General features: G+C 47.9%; 1 protein-coding gene across 2 annotated transcripts in view; it reads right to left on the reverse strand.

Moving 5' to 3' along the window:
- Positions 1–25,601, reverse strand: part of TNFAIP8L2 (TNF alpha induced protein 8 like 2) — a 416,345-nt gene that overhangs the window by 229,736 nt on the left and 161,008 nt on the right. The window contains exons 1-2 of one of the 2 annotated variants that reach the window (XM_063946985.1): positions 18,569–18,830; positions 16,894–17,597 (exon numbers count right to left, since the gene is read on the reverse strand). The exons of the other annotated variant lie outside the window; for it this stretch is intronic. The gene's annotated coding sequence lies outside the window, so the exon portion shown is untranslated. Of the gene's footprint in view, positions 1–16,893; positions 17,598–18,568; positions 18,831–25,601 lie in introns of those variants that run through there. 2 annotated transcript variants of the gene reach the window in all.

Consider the following 25,601-nt stretch of genomic DNA (forward strand, 5'->3'; position numbering starts at 1 on the left):
CTGAAATTCATTGAGACGGGCCCCCCACCGTGCCTGATTCTGCTTGTAAAGCCCCAGCGTCATACTGAGGGCTTGGCAGAGGCGGGAGAGGGTTTCTGTTCCTGGGAACTGGCTGATTTCTGCAGCCTTTTTTCTCTCCCTCTGTCACGGGGCAGAAATGAGGAACATTTTGCCCGCTTGTCCACGAAAAGACTGCGCCTGATAATACGGCGTCTTCTCATGTTGAGAGGCGACCTGGGGTACAAACGTGGATTTCCCAGCTGTTGCCGTGGCCACCAGGTCTGAAAGACCGACCCCAAATAACTCCTCCCCTTATTAAGGCAATACTTCCAAATGCCGTTTGGAATACGCATCACCTGACCACTGACGTGTCCATAACCCTCTACTGGTAGAAATGGACAACGCACTTAGACTTGATGCCAGTCGGCAAATATTCCGCTGTGCATCACGCATATATAGAAATGCATCTTTTAAATGCTCTATAGGCAAAAATATACTGCCCCTATCTAGGGTATCAATATTTTCAGTCAGGGAATCCGACCACGCCAACCCAGCACTGCACATCCAGGCTGAGGCGATTGCTGGTCGCAGTATAACACCAGTATGTGTGTAAATACATTTTAGGATACCCTCCTGCTTTCTATCAGCAGGATCCTTAAGGGCGGCCATCTCAGGAGAGGGTAGAGCCCTTACAAGCGTGTGAGCGCTTTATCCACCCTAGGGGGTGTTTCCCAACGCACCCTAACCTCTGGCGGGAAAGGATATAATGCCAATAACATTTTAGAAATGATCAGTTGTTATCGGGGGAAAACCACGCATCATCACACACCTCATTTAATTTCTCAGATTCAGGAAAACTACAGGTAGTTTTTCCTCACCGAACATAATACCCCTTTTTGGTGGTACTCGTATTATCAGAAATGTGTAAAACATTTTTCATTGCCTCAATCATGTAACGTGTGGCCCTACTGGAAGTCACATTTGTCTCTTCACCGTCGACACTGGAGTCAGTATCCGTGTCGGCGTCTATATCTGCCATCTGAGGTAACGGGCGCTTTAGAGCCCCTGACGGCCTATGAGACGTCTGGACAGGCACAAGCTGAGTAGCCGGCTGTCTCATGTCAACCACTGTCTTTTATACAGAGCTGACACTGTCACGTAATTCCTTCCAACAGTTCATCCACTCAGGTGTCGACCCCCTAGGGGGTGACATCACTATTACAGGCAATCTGCTCAGTCTCCACATCATTTTTCTCCTCATACATGTCGACACAAACGTACCGACATACAGCACACACACAGGGAATGCTCTGATAGAGGACAGGACCCCACTAGCCCTTTGGAGAGTTTGCCAGCACACACCAAAGCGCTATATATATACAGGGATAACCTTATATAAGTGTTTTTCCCCTTATAGCTGCTGTATTGTTAATACTGCAGCTATAATTAATAATAATTAGTTTCCCCCTCTCTTTTTTAACCCTTTCTGTAGTGTAGTGACTGCAGGGGAGAGCCAGGGGAGCTTCCCTCCAACTGAGCTGTGAGGGAAAATGGCGCCAGTGTGCTGAGGAGATAGGCTCCGCCCCTTTTTCGCGGACTTTTCTCCTGCTTTTTTATGGATTCTGGCAGGGGTTAAAATTCATCCATATAGCCCTGGGGGCTATATGTGATGTATTTTCGCCAGCCAAGGTGTTTTTATTGCTGCTCAGGGCGCCCCCCCCTAGCGCCCTGCACCCTCAGTGACCGAAGTGTGAAGTGTGCTGAGGAGCAATGGCGCACAGCTGCAGTGCTGTGCGCTACCTTGGTGAAGACAGGATGTCTTCTGCCGCCGATTTTCCGGACCTCTTCTGTCTTCTGGCTCTGTAAGGGGGCCGGCGGCGCGGCTCTGGGACCCATCCATGGCTGGGCCTGTGATCGTCCCTCTGGAGCTAATGTCCAGTAGCCTAAGAAGCCCAATCCACTCTGCACGCAGGTGAGTTCGCTTCTTCTCCCCTTAGTCCCTCGATGCAGTGAGCCTGTTGCCAGCAGGTCTCACTGAAAATAAAAAACCTAAACTAAAACTTTCACTAAGAAGCTCAGGAGAGCCCCTAGTGTGCACCCTTCTCGTTCGGGCACAGAGATCTAACTGAGGCTTGGAGGAGGGTCATAGGGGGAGGAGCCAGTGCACACCAGATAGTCCTAAAGCTTTCTTTAGATGTGCCCAGTCTCCTGCGGAGCCGCTATTCCCCATGGTCCTTACGGAGTCCCCAGCATCCACTTAGGACGTTAGAGAAAAGAACATTGGTGTTTGAGACTGACCCCACTCTTCTTTATACATTTGCCTAAGCATGGTCAGCTTTACTCAATACAGAAGGCTCAGTCTTAGGTCCTTTGCTTTTCTCAATCTATACCTCATCTATTTTCGATTTCAGTATCATCTGTACCCATTCTGAATGCAGCTGCGAGGCTAATTTTCCTAGCTAGGTGTTCATTGTCTGCAGATCCACTCTGTAAATCCGTCAATTGGTTACCGGTATTCTACCGTACTCAATATAAAATACTTTTACTCACACACAAGGCCATTAACCAAATTACACCAACGTACATCTCTTGGCTTATCTCATAATATCTCCCAACCCGACCTCTCCGCTCTGCACAAGATCTATGCCTCTCTTCCACACTCATCCACTCCCAGTCATTATTGCAGGACTTTCTTCGGGTTGCACCCACTCTGTGGAACCCCCTCCCATGCACAATAAGACTCTCCTCTAGTCTCCAAACCTTCAAGCGTTCCCTGAAAACTCACCTCTTCAGACGAGCTTACCACATTCCAGAACCGCTCACATTAGCTTCATAACTTTCCTATCCAATTATATCCCCACTGTACAGTCCAACAAATACTTTATTTTTCTTTACGTTCCCATGCTTTGTTGTCACTTGTTCACCACCTTTATGGATCGGTCTTTGACTAACCAAAATATAAGACTTTCATTAAATGCACCACATGCCCTCAGAATGGTTACCTGTGCCTTAATTTTACCAGACAGTGGTCAATCCAGTAACCCCCTAGCAGTACTGGAACATTAGAAGAGCAGTGTCATATAGACCCTAGGCACATGGCCTCCACTAGAGTACCCCAGTGGCCGGGGTCTGGAGCAGTGTTTTACAGACCCCAAATACAGCCCCTCCACCAGAGTATCCAGCAGCCGAGGATTGGGGCAGTGTCTTACAGACACCAGGAACAGCCCCTTCAGGTGGTCGAGTGTCTCCTAAATCAGTGGAGCACAGATTGTTTTACCAAGTGTCAGTGTGACGTTGTTCAGCAACCCCCCAAAAAAGGTGCCTGTAATGCTATCTAGTGTCCCGAATTACAGGATACACACTTCAGTCCCAACCCTGGATACTTGGCTTCGGCTAGTTGCTGAGGATTGGGCTTTATTTTTTTTTGTATCCTCTCCCAAAACCTACAGTATTTACCTTTCTTTGCAACCTAAATGAGATTCTGCTGAATTTGTCTTCCTAATCTGCCATAAGTAGGCGATGCCGACAGTGGTGCCGAGGGGGGAAGGAGAGGGTGCAAATTACCCAGGCCCAGGTCTGATGGAGGGGCCCGGGGGGGGGGGCTCGGCCCCTAACCTGGCAGCAGCAGCTGTTCTCCAGTATTTTTTTAAGAGTCCATAGCCACGCCTCCTGTTATTAGACCACGCCCCCTGAAAAGTACCTGGGCCCAGTCCGGCTCTCTACTGCCCTGGCTGCCGTCACCACATGCCAGTTTTAATGGTGCCCTGTCTGTGACCACAGGCATACTGGATGGGGCACGAGGCCTGGCTGATACTTTGCTGTAATGGCATTTTCTGCAGATAGCTATGTGAGCGGAGGGGGCTGGTGGTTTCCACTCTACCATGTGATGCCCACAGCTCATCCCTCTAGTATATTACAGCGCTGCCATTTCATGCTCAGAACGCCATCTTATGCCAGCCAACATTATTATCACCCGCCTACTGATAACCTTGGACTGCGATCCAGCACAAACATTGACATGCCCTTACATAGTATTGTGTTATGGGCTGACTGACTCCATGTGTAGACAAAACACATGCCAGTGAGTACACGGGCAGAGGTTATGGCTCCCTCTCCTGCTGCCACGATGGGTACGAGGGGCTGCACGGCAGCTGTTGGCACAGAGGGGCTTTGTCAAATCAATTGGAGCTGTCCTTGCACATGGGTCAGGGTCTGGTGGAAGCTGCACTCTTGGCAATGAATGAAAGGGCACTCGGCGCCAGGCTCACACACATAGGGGCTGCAGCTGTCTCTCTCACTCCGCTCCTCTAATATCACCCAGCTTGGAAAAACATGTCATAGCATCCTGCGTATACCAAGCAGGCCCCCTGTCATATCCCGGGGAGCTTTCCTTGCATCAGAACGCTGACCACAAATATTACTCACATAATGGGATCATACTGGAGACCTGGCGTGGTTGGGTCTCCCCAAGTCTAGGCTCAAAATCAGTCAAATACAGGGAAAGAGCCAAGGAGACTTCTACGTGGTCAGAGACCCACGAACGGCATTCAAACCAATTTCTACACGTCCCAAATTAACAACCAAATATACTACGCTCCTAATTGTTTATACAACACAAGCAGAACAATCCGTGCCATCAAACAGCATCATGTACACACAATGATAGATCACCGTTTGTAGCGAGATCCTTCATGTAAGGAGACAAATGCTTTTTTATTATATATATTATTTTAGCGACTGTCACACTAGGAACGGTGACCTTTTAAACTCCAGGTGTTGCAGAAACACAAACTCATTACCGGCTGATTAGATGAGCATGGTTAGGGGATGTAGATCATCAACAGCTGGACCGCCAACCTTTCCAAGACCACCCCCGTCATTGTTCCAAGAGCCGACACGCCTTTTGGTTTTTTCATGGTGTCGTCATGCTACATCTCTCTGGAATCTCACTTGCCCAGGCCTCAGTTTGTCTGGAGGATAGTAAGAGATTTTGTTGGAGAAAAGATGGGGGTTGTACAGTACAACAAGCCTCTATAGCAGAGGCTGCAATGTGGGGAGTAGCCAAGAATCCGTTTACCAGGCAACAGCAGTGGGCGTCATGTTTTATTGAATATATAAATATTTTCATGTCAGCGTTCTAAAACTTGTATTCCTCATGATGCAACACCCGAGTCTTGCATAGCACTTATCAAGCCCTGGACCACCCCCTACTGCCCACCCATAAACACACTCATTAATTGCCCCACACACCAGTTACAGGTACGCCTGGCACATCTTCAATACTATGCTCCCCTACCGGACATACTGCCCAATATTCCAGTCCATGGGACAATGGTGACCACAGTGGGGATGGTGGGACAGGCACCTCCTGCCTAAACGGAGACTCAGGAGGTATGTAAGCTTTACCTCTACACTAAGGGGCTAATTCAGGCCTGATCGCCCGCTGTGCGAAAACGATTGACAGATAGAGCGTTCGCTGGGTGGGAGGTGGTGGGCCGGCAGTGATGGGCCGCCGTTTTGGTGGCGCTGTCCGGGCAACACACCTGGACCGTGCAGGGGGCGGGCTGCGGTGGCTGCGTGATGTCACACACAGCCGCTGCGACCCGGACAGCGACGGGTAGCTCCCCCGCCAGCACGCAGGAGCTGCGCTGGTAGGGAGCTACTCTTAAGGTACTAAAGCATCGCCGCCGTGCGATGCTTTTGTACCTGTGCGACGGGGGGAGGGCCAGACATGCGGGACGGACTAGCTTAGACCTGCGCTGAGTGTCCCCCCGCATGTCAGGGTGGCTGATCGCAGACGTGCAAAATTTTGCATGGCTACTATCAGGTCTGAATTAGCCTCTAAGTGTAGCTCCCACAGCCTGTATCAGTCATGACATTTCACATAAGCAAAGCCACCTAGTATGGCCGAGACGATCTGAAAGGACTACAGTACCATATTGTTCATTACATTATGCGTCCAATGTGCATTACACACGTATAAAGTCGGAGATGAAGCACAACAGAACATGACGTGGGGAGAAGCTGCGGCCGCTCACATCTGAACCCTTTTTGCACAAATTCAGACTGCATCACACACATAATGCATGTATGTCACACATCAAATTGTGCCGTGTAATCTAGCAAAAGTAGTTCTGTTGCTTCACGTTGTTTTTACTTATGTGAATAAGACCTGGCACACAGAGAGGGACCATTCAGCGTGACTGAAGACACAGTGTGACAAGGACACATCTGTAGGTGACTCCAGCAAAACTAAGGCATTCTCAGGAATAATGTTTCAGCCGACACAGCAACTTCCTCTGCTGTCTGTAGGTGGCTAGTAACGTTAAAGGGGATTTAATGTGGTTTTTTATTTTATTTTTTTTACACATACCCCAGTCCAACACTACAGTAGCACATTCTATGACTCTCTCTTCTGGGACCCCCATCAATCAAGGTCCACTGACCTCCTCTACTTAGCTGCCATAAATCTCTACGTACAGTGCAAGGAAGGCTACTGATATTCTGTATGGCAATACCTGCTGATTTCTGATTGGATGTCAATGTCCAATCAGGAGTTACCTGGAGGACTGTGCATCAGATCTCTTTATCCTAACCACGTGTGAAATAGTTGATGATCTTTATAGCTCTCACGGTGGTGGCTTCAGGTGCAGGGTCTTCACCTACATAACTAGTTTGGGGGAATATGGTGAGTTTACACGTTAAATTGGAAAAATCTGGTTATTTATTACAAATAAATAATCCACCAGAACAGCGAGCCAGACCAGCTTCTAGTACAAAAAGCCATAACGGATATAGGGGCAACAGAAAAAAAAGATTCATAATTGCATTTTTATATCTTTTCAATTCTGTATTGATTTTTAATTTACTATATTTGTAATATCTCTATAAAAGGGTTCGTACCTGAAACTCTGTCGGTCTCGTAATCGGCCGTATCCACTCTTCAACGATGTCTTGGCCAGCGTCTATTCTTCTCCTCACCTGTAAGGCTGGGGCAGAAGGACCAGGAGAACCCCGGAAGGGCAACCCAAACCCAATGTGCTCAAGGACCACGACACATGGAGACGGTGACAACCAGTTATTGCACTGACGATATCAGTCACCGCTGTAACTCAATTTTCATTAAACACAGTTGCATAGGTTGAACATTATTACAATATCCTGAGTCTTTCCCTGTCTTATAACAGCATTCACAGTTTTAACACATTCTAAGGTATAACTTTGACCAAATCAAACAATCAAATACTTCACCCGTACTACCAATCCTTTGGAGAATAATGTCCTATTAGGGTAAAGTATGTCCTGGCAGTAACGCGGGAGCCCTCCCTAAACTGTCCACGAGGGGGGCGTTTGCAGCCAACGTCTCTCTAATAGACTGCTTATACTGAAACAGAGGACTTCTAAGGAGGCGTCAGTGGACGCAAGGTAAACAGTTGTAAACAGGCATGCAAAACCACTTTCTCCATAATACAGAACAGCAGTAATGTCTCACGGTACCAACCGCATTTGTATCCACAGAAAGGTAAGTCAGTTATCATCCAGTGATATAAACTAGTAAACAGACCAGTTCTGGCTTGCACAGTAAGAACAGGGGTTTGCACAGTCGTGTTACCTTTTGTTGAACTGTGTTGTAACAACCGGGTGCAGTATAAGTGTGAAGGTCATAACATGGACCCGTTAGGAGGCGCTATTACATAGGGCGAGTCTTTGACGGAGCTGTTTAGGGTTAGGGGCGTCCCCCTTTCTGACAGGCGGCAGTTAATGATAACCCTCTACTTTACGTGGAAACATCTATGAAGACCCAGGTGCAGTGCTTCTGTACTTGGGGTTCCTGTAACCCGGATAGCTGGGATATTGGGGATAAGTGAGAGTACCTGCGATATATTTGTTGCTCCTGCTGTCTGCAGCCGTGCTCCCAATCACTGCAGCCTCTCCCGTATGACTGTTGTTAGGGGAATCCTCTTCCCACGCGATCTCCCCCCTTCCGGATCTCGAGCCCTTGTGCCGCGGCGTCTTTGATGTTGGGCAGGTGTCAGGAAGCCTCCGTGACCTGAGCCACCTCCCTCTCTTGTCCACGCGGCGGTGTTGTTCCTTCTCTCCGGCCGTGGCAGGCAGCAGCGATTCCAGCGGGTGGGCGCGCTCTCTTCGTTCCCCTCACACCGCGGTCCTCTCTCTCTCCGTCTTCCCGCCTCTGCCCCGATCTCCTCAGCTCACTGTTCTCTCAGTCTCCTCACTGCCTGCTCACTCTCCTCTGCTCACTGTTCTGCAGGCTGCTGCAGGACAACCCTTTTATAACTTTGCATTCCCAGGAACACATTCTATCTGGGATTTCCCGCTCTTAGTCTGCAAATGGGTGAGTCATGCACTTTGCATTTTGCAGACTGATCTGTATTGCTATGAGCTGTGCTGTTAACTCCTTCTGTGCTGCAAGCTGTAGGCTGCTGGCACAGTGCTATGCAACTCCAGCAAACATTTTTTTTTTTTTTAAGTCATGCTGGCACCTGTAGTGCCACAGTTGATTTGGGCTGCAGTTTCAGGGTATCACATATTGAGATTTAGTAACTCCCTCTTGCAGTGTCGGACTGGGGCATGAAGGGCCCACCGGGGGAATGCAGAGATAGGGGCCCATACTTAGGGGTGTGGTCAGCCTACAAATGGGGTGTGGCCAGCCTCCACAGATGCTTGAAATACACAATAGTTTAGTGCAGTGTAATGCAACATATCTACCATGTATAATACAAGTGTACAGTCTGGAACCTGATATCTAGAGGAAGGAGTGGGCCCTCAGGCAGTGGGGCCTACCGGTGGTTTCCCTGGTACCCCTGTGGGCCAGTCCGACCCTGCCCTCTTGTAACCAGTAAAAATAGAGGAGCAGACGGTTCGGGCAATCAGAGTGCGTAGGCAGTGTCGGACTGGGGCATGATGGGCCCACCGGGGGAATGCAGTGATAGGGGCCCATACTTAGGGGTGTGGCCAATCAAGTGGGTGTGGCCAGCCTCCACTGAGGTTTGAAATACACAATAGTTTAGTGCAGTGTAATGCAACATATCTACCATGTACAATACAAGTGCACAGTCATACCTCCCAACTTTGGCATCAGCGGAGGAGGGACACCACCACGCTCCCGATTTTTGGGGGCGTTACCTACTGGAAAGGGGGCATGTCCTCACGGCAAGTGCCACGATCTCAAGCCACGCCCCCTTCTCGTCATTATGGGGGCATGAACAGCGCTGTGAGAGCTGCTGGTCATGCCCCCTGTCCCTCTCTGCCGTGAATAGACGCTGTGCGCATGCGCACAGCATCTATTCACCGCTGCTCTCCTTAGAGCAGCGAGTGACAGGGAGGGATCTCCCAACTGTCCCCCCACCCGCAGTACACTGCGACCCGCGGGTGGGACAGAGGGACAGACCGTGAAAAACGGGACTGTCCCGCCAAAATCTGGACAGTTGGGAGGTATGTGCACAGTCTTGAACCTGATCCCTAAAAGGAAGGATTGGGACATCAGGCAGTGGGGCCTACCGGTGGTTTCCCTGGTACCCCTGTGGGCCAGTCCGACCCTGTGCGTAGGGTACATACACCATCGGCGTCCTCCGCCTGTGACCCTTGCCCACTGCTATTATCAGAGCTGGAAAATTCATATTAAAAAAAAAAGTCACAGGTTCCCTTTAAAAGATGAAGCTCAGATATATTCCAGATAATTGATGTAGCAGCAGCTGTATAATGGATGTGTGGAAGTCACGGGCTGTCGCAAAATAAGCCAAGAAGGATGGTGTCTGCTAGAGGAGAGCGGCGAACGCCTTGCCTGGGCTTTGTGCTGGATTTGTGGGAATCAGGACATGACTGTAAATTCAGGATATCTGTCTGTCTGCATTAGCCCTGAGCCCGGGCTATATATGCGAGGACGGCTGTATGCATCAGGCCTAATGCACTCCCAATCTCTCTCCTGCAGCTCAGTCTTCCATTAAGCAGTATAGATACTCAGCACTCTAGCAGGGATGAGCCGCTCTCCCAGACCCCACTGGGACCATCCAGGGAGCCTGGCTCAGCGCGGAGAGCTGAGCTGGATATCTCTCAGTGCATCAGTAGCTATTTGTTATCATCATCCCTGGCGCAGCGCTAACGGCACATTCCTCTCCCCGCTAAGTCCAGGATTTGTCCGCCTCTAATTGACAGCTGCGTCTTCATTGGGCTCAGGAATTGCATGGGGGGAAAAAAGAACCGGTATATACTGTAGACAAATCCGGCGCGTTACTGTCAGCGAGAACCGTTTCCTGGGCCAGCGGTGCACAAAATACCGTATACATTCATAAAGCGGCACATAGGAGAGTATATGGCATAACAGCACAGTACGTAAAGGACAGGGGAAAATGAAAACGTCATATCCACCTGTAATAAAAGAGTTCGCAATAGGACGAATTTCTATCTGCGTGTCAGGCTTACCTGGGCAGATCAGGGCCCAGTAGAGTTGCCCCCTGGCCGGCTGCGCTAAGGTTGTTAATGGATCAGAAGCACAACAGCCAGAAAGCCACTGCATCTGAGGCCAGCACTAAACTGTTGTGAGAAGCTACCATGAAAGGTCCCCGATTCTGCATTTGGTGTTGATATGTTGGCCTAGTTTGTCCGTCAGTCTTCCCAGTCCTAACCCACCCACAGCGCATGGAAGAACCAACGGACTGCAATCGTCCCGCCTCTATCGTATGAGAATTTATAAATATAACAAAGACCTCTGAAGCAAAAGTGTAACTCGGATTGTGTTGCCGGCACATAACACAGCCACAGGTTGCCCTATTCCACAATGGAAGTTTATTGGTCTTCTTGCAGGTCTAAAAGTCTTTGCTATTGAGTGTCTATACGTCTTTCCATGATTTATCTAGAAAAATGGCACTTTACTAATCAATATTTGGTCGGTTCAGGGTGTTTTACCTTTCCTCCCACCCGTGTCGTTGACATTTCTGATTTTGATGCGTGTGTTTTGTGGTTTTTTTTTTAAAGCAGCCTTGAAACACTAGATTTACTGACTCCAACAGAGTCCGAAAAATTGTGAGCAGTCCCTGATGTGTGCTCTCTCTCTAGCCCACACATTTAGCCACATACATGTACTTTGTGCCGATAAATGTCCACACCACTGAAGTAAAGATAAAATAAATTATTCAAAGCTAGAAGAGACTGTACTAAAAGGAACAAAGGGCAAACGTATATTGCCAGTACAATGCTTCACCCGATAGGTGGAAGGGGAGAGCGCTGGAGATTACCATGATAGCGGCACATTTCGCTAGGAAGCCTGTTTATAAGCGATCCGGTCTGAAGATCGACACTGTCTAGGTCGACCACTATAGGTCAACAGTCACTATGTCGACAGGTCAACATGAGTTTTTCACATTTTTTTGAACTTTTTTCATACTTAACGATCCACGTGGACTACGATTGGAATGGTAATCTGTGCCGAGCGAAGCGAGCCATGCGAGGGGACACGGTGCACTAATTGGGGTTCCCGGTCACTCTACGAATAAAACGATACCAAAAACAAAACCTCATGTCGACCTTTTGACCTGTCGACCTCCCAACCATGTCGACCTAGTGACTGTCGACATATAGTGGTCGACCTAGACATTGTCGATCTAATGATCCACACCCGTTTATAAAGCACCATTGCTATAGCATTCCGTTATTGGCATCTCAAGAAGGGGATAACCGGAAATCATTAAAAAGACTTTATATTTAGACAAAAGCATTTTTACATAAAAATAATTTTTAAATTCTGTTTTTAACATAATTTTTTTTTCTAACGTATTAATTTTCTAATTATTTTCTAACTTAATGACTTACAGTACTTTTTTTTCTTCTTAGTAAGTGGCTGATTCTGGGGCCTGCTTCAGATGCGGTTGCAACTTTGATGGTGTTGCAACCTAGCGATCAGCAGACTGCGCATGCGTCATATCCGCAGCACACACACACACACACACACACACACACACACACACACACACACACACACACACCAAGGTACCGTTGTGATGCCACTTGCATTGAGGAATGACTGACAGTAAGAGGCCATTTGGGGGATGGGGTTAAGGGGTAATGCCTGCCAAAGTGCAGGTGTGCCATGACCGTTTTTGGGGGTGTGTCTCAGCGCAAGTTCCGCGGCCATTCTGTGCTGCCGTGGAGGCACTCAGGGAATCTATGCTCCTTGCATCTGTATTGTGGTTGCGAGTATGTTGCAAATTCGCAAGAGATGGGTCCTGCCGGGAAGTGTAACTGTGCTAGAGTCAGCACAAATCCCCACACTGGTGGCTTTACGTAACGTCTGGTTTCCTGATGGCGCAGGACACGGGGTGAGGGCCCAGCAGACGCGCACCTCGTGTTGTTATTCCCCAGCAGCGTCCGGCCAGCTTACACTGGAAGCCGCTCTCTCCTTTTGGCAAGCTCTGGGATGAGTCGTCTGCAGCAGATCCCACTCAGGAAACGTGCGCGCTGGCCGGTGTCAGGTGCTGTCTGGGTCTGCAGGTCCCTTAAAGGGACGTCAGGACAAAATAACACGATAATGCAGAATGAACAGGCAGCTGATAACATTCCCAAGTAGACAGACACTGTACTAACGTTTCATACAGTATATGACACTGCTATACAAAGACCACGTGAGAGCAAGCTCCTGGGGATCAGATATCAGCCGTTATATAAATACTAGTTACCAGTCCATCAAAATGACGGATCATCATAACCGTAATGTCAACGCCGGAGCGCAACACTTGAATTCCCCCCCTAGGAGGTGAGGAGCAGCGTTAGCCTTTTATGATAAAGGATAACAATTCACCACCTCCAATAGGAGGGGAATCGTAACAAACCATTGAATTAACTTTCCTTGCAGAACATAGACGTTGCTCTATGCATACTACCGAGTGCTGGCATATTTCTAAGTCCATCCTGCAGCTTTATAAACAAATTATGGGTGAGTGTTACCACTCGGCACAAGTGACAGGCACCATGCCCACTCCAGCTACACGACCAGTATGTGGCCACCTACACAGATAAAGTCACACACGCGTCTAATCAGATTCACAGACTATGGATGGACACCGAGCATTGTTGGGTAATAATGGTCGATGCACCATTGGGGGAAAACAATGACAATGATGTTGCCATTAATGGTCCCCCAGCTGCAGCACTAAGCCCCACCCCCTTCAGTGATTGGCCCGCTGCAAGGGGAAGGGTTAACTCAGGAAAAGATTTTCCTAGATGGTAAAACGGGATGCAATCAATTTGCCGGCTGTTAGGATCTCGGCGGTTAGGATATAGGCGCCGGAATCCTGACAGCCGGCAATGCAGTCAGCCGGAATCCCTGCGCAGCAGGGCTATTCCCCCTCGTGGGTGTCCACGGCACCCATAAAATGGGAAAAAATCCTGTGGCAAGCGCAGCGAGCCCGCAAGGGGGCTCTTTGCGCTCGCCCCGCTGCCGGCATTCTGTCGGCTGGGATGCCGCTGACGGGATGTTGACATCCGGCATAATTTCCGCCGGTAATACATATTGATTCCGGCAAAACAACAGCTTAAACGCACATTTGGCACAATCTTTTTTTCACATCCATATTAATGGGTTTGTATGTAGACGTGTGTAACTCTCACGTTGTGAACGCAGCTGTGGTCACCGCGATAAAAGGGTCATTTGACATAAATCACACACAATACATTTACCGTATGACAGCAGCTGTAAACAAGTGGATACATTTAAATGAGTATTATTTTTGTAGACTCCTGATACCAGTGTAACCAAACACACCTGTAACATTTATCATCCGTAAGGGAGATATAATTATCACAGCCAAGGAGGCTAATGTATACACCTGGCTGCAGTCATTAGTTTCACTTACCAGCAAACAGTGCCACCCAGTGGCCAGATTACTATGAAAAAAATCAAAGACCAAAAAATTGTCCTTAAGTATCTGATCTTAATATGTACTGGATCCTGTAGTTGTTATTTTCCTATCAAGTAATGCATGAGACCTGCTGGGGGCTTAGATTAGCAGTGATCTGGATATGAAAGGTCTACGCCTTGCATGCAGTTGTAATTCTACTGATGTTGTATCTTATCATGGTAATTAGTGTTCATTCCTGCACCTTGCATAACCTTGTGCAGTTCCTCTTCCTGCCTGTGGTGTAACTCTGCTTTGGTGCTTCTAGCACAGTCTGGTCTGTATCTCAGCACTGATATACAGACCAGACTGTACTAGAAGCAACAAAGCAGAGAGCAACATCCCAGGCAGGAAAGAGGAACTGCACGGGTTTTGAAAGGTGCAGGTTGCTAGATACTAGTAATTTATTTATTTTTGTCTTTTTAAATGGGCAAAAGATAGATTTTATGAAGCTGGAATTGCCAACTCATTTTAAAATTAGCGGTGTGTTTAATTCTACTAATAATTACATATGATGTACCAATAGCAACACGTTTGTATGGAAGACACACACTGCTTTACATAACAAACAACATTACAATAATAGGGTCAGAGGAAATATCGACGGAAAGTAGGGATTTAATCCTATCAGCAGGCCTATCTCCACTGTGTCCTCCATATGCACATCCATTAAAGTATACAATATCCCTGTGCGAGACAGATATATACACACACACACACCAGGGTATATGCCACGGCACTTCAGTCTGCACGCTGCTTCGCTTTCGTGCCCATTTGGATAGCTACCCCAGCACTGCAAATAATACATGCGTGTGGACATACTGGAACTATTTATATACATGCACTTATCTTATGTCAGTGTACACTGCACTTTGCAGCCACAGAGCCTAATACGTGTAGAGAGGTTGAGCATAATCTCCCAGTGAATGAATGGACCCTTATGTTGTGTGATGCCCCCTGCCAGGTGAGACTGTGGACCCGGGTGAACATGGCAGGTCTTTAGCACAGAACCATGATAATAATCCTGTTCCGCAGCCTCCCGTCCTGCCTGCAGAGCCTTCACCGGCCGAGCAATCACCGGTGACAGCTGACAGACAGGAGTAGGCGGTGTGATACTGCCAAGGTGAATCTCCTTCCGCTCGCCTTCAAGGGTAATTAATTTTGAAGTTGGGCGTAGCTGCGCGTGTGACAGCGCCAGTGCCAGGCGGAGAATTGCCATTAATCCTAAACATTATCTGGCATAAGGTGCTGGAGAAACAAAACAGCAGTGAGGCCGGGTGGAGAGATATTAAACTGACACCACAGCTGGCAAGGATGAGAAAATAATATCAGCCTGCAAGACCTTTGTCCCAGGAGCATAGCATCTACTGTTCAGTAGCCTGGCAGAAAAGGACACAGAGACGTTCTCAAAGTTACAGGTGGCAGGTTCTATCCCGCTTGTCAAAGTACAAAGTGAATTTTACATTCCTAAAACTTTGCTGTATTTATTAACAAGAACATATACGCATTATGGTAAAATAATTGGCGATAATTAATTAGCAACTGAAGCATTGGCCAGAGACAAAACACGATTATTCACACAGTGCGTTTGACTTTCCCAGACTTTGATTACACATCTTTGTGCTGAACGGAGACCCTGCTCCTTCAACTGTCAATCATTTAATAATAGGCTTACCATACTGTCCCTTTAAACCTGGACGCTCATGAATTACACATGTTCTGTGGCTGCTGACTACAAGCTGCATGTCACCTGGTTGTAATCAGCCACAGAATCTGTGTAATATATGAGTGTCCTGGTGTAAATGGATGGTATGAGAAGCCTATGTAATAAGCAATTACCCCACAGTGGTTGTAGACAGCAGATTGCATCATTAGCACCTGGAACATATTATTAGCTCCCAGCAACCTCACATTACAGTAATAACCTCTTGACTAAACACAAAGACCCCATATTAAAGGAAATGCCATCTACATGTTGATTATATAAACTCAGACATTATATTAACAGCCACCAAATGACATAATAACATCCTGTAATATTGCATGAATATCGCCACATTACATTATCAGCTACTGTACTGCCGTCTCCTACTATAATTTCATAGCCCCACATTACATGAAAAGCTCCCAGCAGTATACACATCAAATAGGCCCACATTACATTAACAAGCCCCATATACAGAACATTACTCTGCCGTACAGAGTACATTATCATACTCACACATTACATTAACAAGCCCCATATACAGAACATTACTCTGCCGTACAGAGTACATTATCATACTCACACATTACATTAACAAGCCCCATATACAGAACATTACTCTGCCGTACAGAGTACATTATCATACTCACACATTACATTAACAAGCCCCATATACAGAACATTACTCTGCCGTACAGAGTACATTATCATACTCACACATTACATTAACAAGCCCCATATACAGAACATTACTCTGCCGTACAGAGTACATTATCATACTCACACATTACATTAACAAGCCCCATATACAGAACATTACTCTGCCGTACAGAGTACATTATCATACTCACACATTACATTAACAAGCCCCATATACAGAACATTACTCTGCCACACAGAGTACATTATCATACTCACACATTACATTAACAAGCCCCATATACAGAACATTACTCTGCCACACAGAGTACATTATCATACTCACACATTACATTAACAAGCCCCATATACAGAACATTACTCTGCCGTACAGAGTACATTATCATACTCACACATTACATTAACAAGCCCCATATACAGAACATTACTCTGCCGTACAGAGTACATTATCATACTCACACATTACATTAACAAGCCCCATATACAGAACATTACTCTGCCGTACAGAGTACATTATCATACTCACACATTACATTAATGCCCACCCCACACATTAATACTCTCAGTCTCTCACACTTATATTACATTTACGCTACATACACATTGCATTATATTACTCACCTTAACCATTATAAGCACACCTGCGCCGATATTCAGAGATGTAACATCGGGCCACGTCACCTGGAGAAGATGCGGAGGAGCATTGGGCCACGTCACCTGGAGGAGATGCGGAGGAGCATTGGGCCACGTCACCTGGAGGAGATGCGGAGGAGCATTGGGTCACGTCACCTGGAGCAGATGCGGAGGAGCATCGGGCCACGTCACCTGGAGCAGATGCGGAGGAGCATCGGGTCACGTCACCTGGAGAAGATGCGGAGGAGCATCGGGCCACGTCACCTGGAGAAGATGCGGAGGAGCATTGGGCCACGTCACCTGGAGAAGATGCGGTGGAGCATCGGGCCACGTCATCTGGAGCAGATGCGGAGGAGCATTGGGCCACGTCACCTGGAGAAGATGCGGAGGAGCATTGGGCCACGTCACCTGGAGCAGATGCGGAGGAGCATTGGGCCACGTCACCTGGAGCAGATGCGGAGGAGCATTGGGTCACGTCACCTGGAGCAGATGCGGAGGAGCATCGGGCCACGTCACCTGGAGCAGATGCTGAGGAGCATCGGGCCACGTCACCTGGAGCAGATGTGGAGCAGCATTGGGTCACGTCACCTGGAGCAGATGCTGAGGAGCATCGGGCCACGTCACCTGGAGTAGGTGCATACTACGGCGTCCCCCCATCCCATAATGAAATTCACCAACATGTAGGGAGCAAGCTGAAGTGAGATCAAAAAATCACAAACAGGAGCAGTTGCAGACAATTTATTTAAAATCTAATAATACTAATAATAATAATTAAATGTGCGATCAAAATTATCTTAAAATCTTGTTTTTAGTTCTATATAAAAAGGTAATAGACATTTAAAACAAACACAAGAATGCTCAAAATTGAAGCGAGACGCCTGTGAGAGTGACACACGTGTGTTTTATAATGAAGTTACATACAGTACTAATATTAGTCATTTGTAACACATTTTTGGCTATACTAAATGTATATAACACCAACATTAGCGCGTCTTCTTTTTACACAATATTGCTTATTATCACAAAGAGCTGCTGAAATGGGATCCGGTCTGAAGATCGACAGTGTCTAGGTCGACAATGTTTAGGTCGACCACTATAGGTCGACAGTCACTAGGTCAACATGGATGGAAGGTCGACAGGGTTTCTAGGTCGACATGTGCTAGGTCGACAGGTCTAAAGGTCGACATGAGTTTTTCAAATTATTTTTATTTTTTTTATTTTTTCATACTTAACGATCCACGTGGACTACGATTGGAACGGTAAAGTGTGCCGAGCGAAGCGGTAGCGGAGCGAAGGCACAATGCCCGAAGCATGGCGAGCGAAGCGAGCCATGCGAGGGGACGCGGTGCACTAATTTGGGATCCCGGTCACTCTACGAAGAAAACGACACAAAATAAAAATAAAAATCCTCATGTCGACCTTTAGACCTGTCGACCTAGCACATGTCGACCTAGAAACCCTGTCGACCTTCCATCCATGTCGACCTAGTGACTGTCGACCTATAGTGGTCAACCTAAACATTGTCGACCTAGATACTGTCGATAAAACGAACCACACCCGCTGAAATCGGGGGTGCACAGGCACTCATACACACACATGGGGGGGGGGCTGGCTGGTAGGGACCTACACACAGGGAGAAACGGTATGTGGCACAAACACTTACCTATGCAGTGGTGGCAGCGCGGGAGATGCAGAGACGGGCAGGAGCAGCGCACCAGATGGAAGTGTGAGGAGCAGACGTGTCAGGACGGTGATCTGGAAGAGATGCCCCCCCCCGTCCTCCTCTCTGGCAGGGAACTATCTTAAAGTATGCGGCCAGTTCTTCTACTTCTTTTGCCACGGCCCCCGAGCAATAGATTGCTGTCCCAGCGGCCTGTAGCTCTCATGCAGCAACACAAAGGTGGCAGCTGCCAGGCCTCAGAGCACCACACCCCTGCCCATATTACATTAACACCCCAGACACACATTGGGCTGATTGTGAGTTGGGAGCAGATAACTGCACCTGGGTAACAGCAGGCTGCACTGCAGGGAGAGAGGTGTAACAGGTGCAGAGGGGTAGATTTAGGAGGGGCGTGTCCTACCTCAGATTTACATTGCAGCTGGGTACACACCGAAAGATTTATCTGTCTGGTGGGAACAAAAATCTGGTAATGGATTAGAGCAAATGACGATCGACCATTTGCTCCCGAACACCGGAAAACAGACAACAGTCATTCAGACAACTTGGTTAAATCCGTTAATAAATTTATCCGAACAATCGTTTTCTGTCTGTTTTCCAGCGATTGGGAGCAAATGGTCGATTGTCATTTGCTCTCATCCATTACTAGATGTTTGTTCCCACCAGACAGATTGAACAGATAAACCTTTAAGGGCTCTACACATTTAACGATCCGCCGCCAAGCTGCCTGACGGCGGAAACGGCCGACCAAGCCGCGGTGGGGCAGTGACGGGGGGAGTGAAGTTTCTTCACTCCCCCCGTCACGCGGCTCCATAGAAGTGCAGGCAAATATGGACGAGATCGTCCATATTGGCCTGATGGCACAAGCGACGAGGCACCAGCTATGTAAGAGCGCGGGGCTGCGCATCGTTCATCGCTGGTGCCTCCAAACTCAAAGATATGAACGGTATCTCGTTCATTAATGAACGAGATCGTTCATATCTTCGAGAATTATTGCCCAGTGTGTAGGGCCTATTAGACGTATACCCAGAATAAGCATGTGTGGGCTACATGCAGAAGCAGCCGCTATTTACCCTGCATGCAAACTGTATTTGAACCCCTAGCAGCGCAGTGTAGTTTGTATAGGTGCAAAGTTACTTCTTTTTTGCTTTACTCCCACCTCAGAATCCAGCCCAATATAAAAAACACTGCCCCTCATGATGACAGCAATACCCCACCACACATACTACATTATTACTCTCCACCATATGTAATACAAACATATCTCACACACACATTACCCCACTACCACAACCACACGTACTGCCATCTGTTGACTACTGGCGTATGTCTACAGCAAGAAGGGTCTCTTCCCTGGAGAATGCACATTTGAGGAGCCAGCCCCTTGTATACTGAAGGGTGGGTGAGGGCTCTGACTGAGAGGGGGTGCCGGAGGGAAACCTAAGAGAAGTAGTTATATGGCTATCGCAGGTTGATGGTTCTAAACCATTGTCAGAAAACCATCGATAGTTTAGCCATCGATAGCCGAGTGCTAGCAATGGGCTGGCCTCGGCCATTAGCCTGACCTCACCGATGTTTTCTCAACATCAAGCGATCACATTGATGGTGTGGTATCAGTGCAGCACCATTGATGGCAAAAAAACATTTGTGATTGGTCATAGACCATCGATGGTTGAAATGTGAGAAACAGTAGAGGAGGTGAGGGGAGCAGAAAGGGAGAGAGTGCTGAGGAGTGGGACACTCATGAATTCCACAAGTTCTGTGGCTGGCTGACGTCAAGCCTGCATCTCACCTGGTTGTAATCAACCCCAGAACCTGAGTAATTCATGAGTGTTCCATTTTAAGGGATAGTGTGGTAAGCCTGTGGACCTGTGGTCACTCTTACAATACAATACATGGTGTCATAGTTGCTGTGGAAGGCAGCCAGTGTTTCTCCAGCTGTTGAGGAGCTTCAAGTTCCAGCATGTCTTGACAGCCTCACCCACAACAGGCACCCATAGCCTTTTGCAACATTCTCTAGTCCAGAGGCTCCAAAACGTGGTCCTCAAGGCACCCTAATGGTCCAGGTTATAAAGCTACTCATGGCTCAGCACAGACGGAAAACTCTAATTGACTGAGGTACTAATTAAGTCACCTGTGGCCAAGCATGAAAAACTTTAAACCTGGACCATTATAGGGTGCCTTGATGACCGTGTTTGGGAACCTCTACCCTAGTCCGTTCCTCACACAGCTCCGTAGAAATGGGCTTACAGCAGAGTTGGCAATATGCCCATTTCAATAGCGAATCTCGCATGTAATCACAGAGCGCACGCTAATACAAGAAGGCAGATTTAAAAGCTTCTACACATACGTACGGAGATGAGGAACCGGAGGGATGGGGCGTTCTCATGTAGGATAGATGAGGAACCGGAGGGATGGGGCGTTCTCATGTAGGATAGATGAAGAACCGGAGGGATGGGGCGTTCTCATGTAGGATAGGTTCAGGAAGGGCACATTCACATGAATGCGGCACATGCAGACTACGTCAGCACATATACACGCCAGGAGGCGGACCTGTGGCACCCAGCTTCTACTGTAGGTACAAGCTGATAATGAGGCTCATATGCTATTGGGCGCATCTCCAGATGGGCACCACTCAGCGCGTGCCGGCCTATGCCAGCTGCGACGGCACTTGTGGGGCACCACAAACTACTCACTACCTTTAAATGCAGCTTTTTATACGACATAAAGTGAGATACTTGTTAGATTTCATTTTACAGAACATAGGAAAAAATATTTTTCGAGTTTAAAATAAAACATCTGATCCCACGTTGTCACCACCGCCTGACGCCAGCTGCTCAGCGCGTAAGGAATGCACAAGCTCAACGCTGAGAGATTCGGGAACGTTCTCATGAAGTGCGGGCATCAGCAGAGCGCACTCAGTGACCCGCTCATCTTCTCAGCGAGTCTCCCCACGGATCGGACGCAGGCCGCGCTCATGTTTCAGCCAACGCAAACCTTTCATCTCAGCTTAGCAGAAGATCTACGGCAGACAGGGACACGGGCACCAGTTTATCACAGGGCGAAGAGCCATATGCTGGCACGCAAGGGGCGCTCGCCAGCACTGGGGCTCCTTACCACGTTACCCTATACACGAAAGGTGCTGCTGCCCTCGCAGAGGGTAGACTGTATCTCAGGATGGTGGTAATAGTGCCAAGCTATGAAATATCCTTTATTCTGACTATAAATCATTTAAAAGAATAACATTTCTGTTTATAAATGTATCTTATTTTTTTAAATAAATATTATTTGTGGCTCATTATGGGCTTATTTATCATTTAATATTTGCAGGATATCCCCCGAACCACTCAGGGTTTGCAGGTATGACCCATACCTGCAAATATCAAGAATCTATGGGGGTCATTCCGAGTTGATCGCTCGCTGGCTAGTTTTAGCAGCCGTGCAAACGCTATGTCGCCGCCCACTGGGAGTGTATTTTAGCTTAGCAGAAGTGCGAATGCATGTGCAGCCGAGCTCTGCAAAAACAGTTTGTGCAGTTTCAGAGTAGCTCTGAACCTACTCAGCGCTTGCGATTACTTCAGCCTATTCGTGTCCGGATTTGACGTCATACACCCGCCCAGCCACGCCTGCTTTTTTCTCAGACACGCCTGCGTTTTTTCAGACACGCCTGCGTTTTTGCAAACCTTCCCTGAAAACGGTCAGTTGACACCCAGAAACGCCCCCTTCCTGTCAATCTTCTTGTGGCCGTCAGTGCGACTGAAAACTTCGCTAGAACCTGTGCTAAACAACAAATGACTTTGTACCCGTACGTCACGCGTGCGCATTACAGAGCATACGCACGCGCAGAAATGCCAATTTTTTGCCTGATCGCTGCGCTGCGAACAACGCCAGCTAGCGATCAACTCGGAATAACCCCCTATAAGCGGCCACTCTGCTTGCAGCTCTCATCAGTGACTGCACCCCGGCAAGACCTTGTTACTAAATTTGCGCCAAAATATAAATTTTCACCTTAAGAATTTAGGTGTAAATTATTTCTCAAATCTGGATTGTGATAAGTCTACCCCTATATCGGCCAAGGAATCATTATTCATCAGAACCTTTTGGGTTGCATTCTCTCTGATGGGTAATTAATTACACACTATGGGGCTGATTCAGGTTGGATCGCAATAAGCAATAAGCGATCCAACCGCAAAAATGACAAAAAGGATGAGGGCACAGCACCCTTCCTGCGCATGCGGCCATATTTTCTGCTGAAAATGTCAACGCCTCTATCAATCAGGCAGAGGCGTTTGGGGGGTTGGCAATGCTCCGTATCCTAGGTGGAGACGGAGCGTTGCGTGGGTGGAGGCGGGGAAACGGGGGCGTGTCATCAAAACGGGGGGCATGATTGCGGCGGTTGCGTGACGAAAGATGGCGGTGGCCTCCTGCGGGCAGCACCGGCAGGAGGCAACCCTAATTTCTGCTATCAAGCAAAAATTGCCGTGCGATCGCATTTTCTGCTTGATCAAGGGGGGGGGGGGGGGGGGAACGGTCAGCATCCTGGGTGGCCTTGCCCTGCGATGGGCGGCCCCCCCAGCATGCCATCACAAGGGCTGCAAATTCTGCTACTTAGCAGAATTTGCAATCCTTACTGAATCGGGCCCTATGTACAGTAGGTTAGGAGTAAATCTGTGGATCATTCACCATTAGAGCGGATAATATGCAAATCACCATCTAGCATTCTAATCACCTTACTGGGCGGAGCTCTTCCTCTCTAGCTCCGCCTCCTTCAGAGGACGGACTGAGAGACCGAAAAACTGCCCTGCCAGGAAAAAGCAGATAGTCTCAATGAATAGGAAAAGGGATTTTCCATTCTTCTATACAGTTAGTAAAATCACCACTATCCCTAAGACAGGTTCTCTTAAGTTTTCAATCCTTTGATGACCTCTCCCTGTGCAAACAAAGGATCGGTATTTGCGCAGTGCGGCGCTGATTGTGCGCAATGGGCTAACTGCAGCGCTGATATCAATGATCCGACATATTTATTCCTCAAGGTGACTTATTTCCATGCTGCGGTGTCACACACTTCATTGCACTTGTATGTTACAGCTGACAGGGGGGAAATGTCAGCTGTACACAATGCAGAGGTTTCACTGCGGCACACAGCAGAAATCACCCAGCATGCACCATTCCTCGCCCGGTAGGTGGTGGAATTGGACCAACCGCCTGACGTGACTTTGGCTCATGAATGCAGGAGCGCTGTGTTGTATTACAGAGACATAGGATTTGTAGTATCAGCCCGTGTAATACACAAGCGCAGTGCTCCTGCATACATACACCTAAAGGTAAAGGCACCGGAATCCAGAATGCCTGCAAGGGTTTTATTTTTTGTATTTTTTTTTTTGTGGGGGGGGGGGGATATATTCCTCATATCCCCCCAGTTCCCAAAAAAGTGGTTTACTCTTCTCTTGAGTGAAGTGAGCAAACCGAGGATTTAACTATGCAAATTGCACTGGATTGTGTTATTGTGGCCCCGCCCCCTGCTGTAAAGTGCCGCGAGTCAGGGTTCTGGCAGCAAACACATTTCCCCCTGCCTCTTACAACATCATTGTGTCCCACCACACATCATCTCCACGTGCCAGCGAGACGGCTCTTCATACAGTGTGGACGGGACCCAGGTTGGATGACTGCATTGTAATCCGGGCTGTCCGGAGTCCAATCCAGGTCACTACTTGGGTGGTTGTGTCTATGTTACCTTCGTTCTCAGGACCTGGAAGTGACAAAACGAGAGGGCAGGAGAGAACTTCCGCCCTTACAGCTCCTAAATGTTTTCTTTGTTCCCTGTTCGTTTGGGGTAATTTTATTTTCTATGCAGCATTGGACCCTCGCGGGCTCGCTTCGCTTACCACGCGTTGGGCCCGGTGTCTCGCTCCGTTGCGCTCCCCACACTTTTCTATTCCAAATACATTGTGACATGGACCCAGGGGGTTATGGGAAAGGTCCTCTCCACAAAGAGAAACTAAACGCTATCTTACTTGGGTTGGATTTCCAGGTCACTGGACCCAGGTTTTTGTTTCAGGGACCCTTTCACACCGAGCCACGACCTGGGTTATCCTGGCAATAACCCTGGTGGAAGTAGCAGTGTGAAAGGGGTTACATACAAAATTACAGGAATATAAATCTGGTACAAAAGATTAATATGAAGATAAACACAACTGTCTGACAATCAGCAGTGACAGAGCGGGGTTATTCAGGTTTGTTAGTAAACCAAAAAAGTTAGCAATTGGTCAAAACCATGTGCACTGCAGGTGGGGCAGATGTAACATGTGCAGAGAGAGTTAGATTTGGGGGGTTATTTTGTTTCTGTGCAGGGTAAATACTGGCTGCTTTATTTTTACACTGCAATTTAGATTTCAGTTTGAACACACCCCACCCAAATCTAACTCTCTCTGCACATGTTACATCTGCCCCACCTGCATCGCACATGGGCCCTCATTCCGAGTTGATCGGTCGCAAGGCGAATTTAGCAGAGTTACACACGCTAAGCCGCCGCCTACTGGGAGTGTATCTTAGCATCTTAAAATTGCGACCGATGTATTCGCAATATTGCGCTCACAAACTACTTAGCAGTTTTAGAGTAGCTCCAGACTTACTCTGCCTGTGCGATCAGTTCAGTGCTTGTCGTTCCTGGTTTGACGTCACAAACACACCCAGCGTTCGCCCAACCACTCCCCCGTTTCTCCGGCCACTCCTGCGTTTTTTCCGGAAACGGTAGCGTTTTCAGCCACACTCCCATAAAACGGCCTGTTTCCGCCCAGTAACACCCATTTCCTGTCAATCACATTACGATCGCCGGAGCGATGAAAAAGCCGTGACTAAAAATACTATCTTCATAGCAAAGATACTTGGCGCAGTCGCAGTGCGAATATTGCGCATGCGCACTAAGCGGAATTTCACTGCGATGCGATGAAAAATACCGAGCGAACGACTCGGAATGAGGGCCATGGTTTTTCCCGATTGCTAACTTTTTTGGTTTGCT

The sequence above is a fragment of the Pseudophryne corroboree genome, chromosome 12 (assembly GCF_028390025.1).
Source record: "Pseudophryne corroboree isolate aPseCor3 chromosome 12, aPseCor3.hap2, whole genome shotgun sequence".
In the NCBI taxonomy this organism is placed as follows: Eukaryota; Metazoa; Chordata; class Amphibia; order Anura; family Myobatrachidae; genus Pseudophryne; species Pseudophryne corroboree.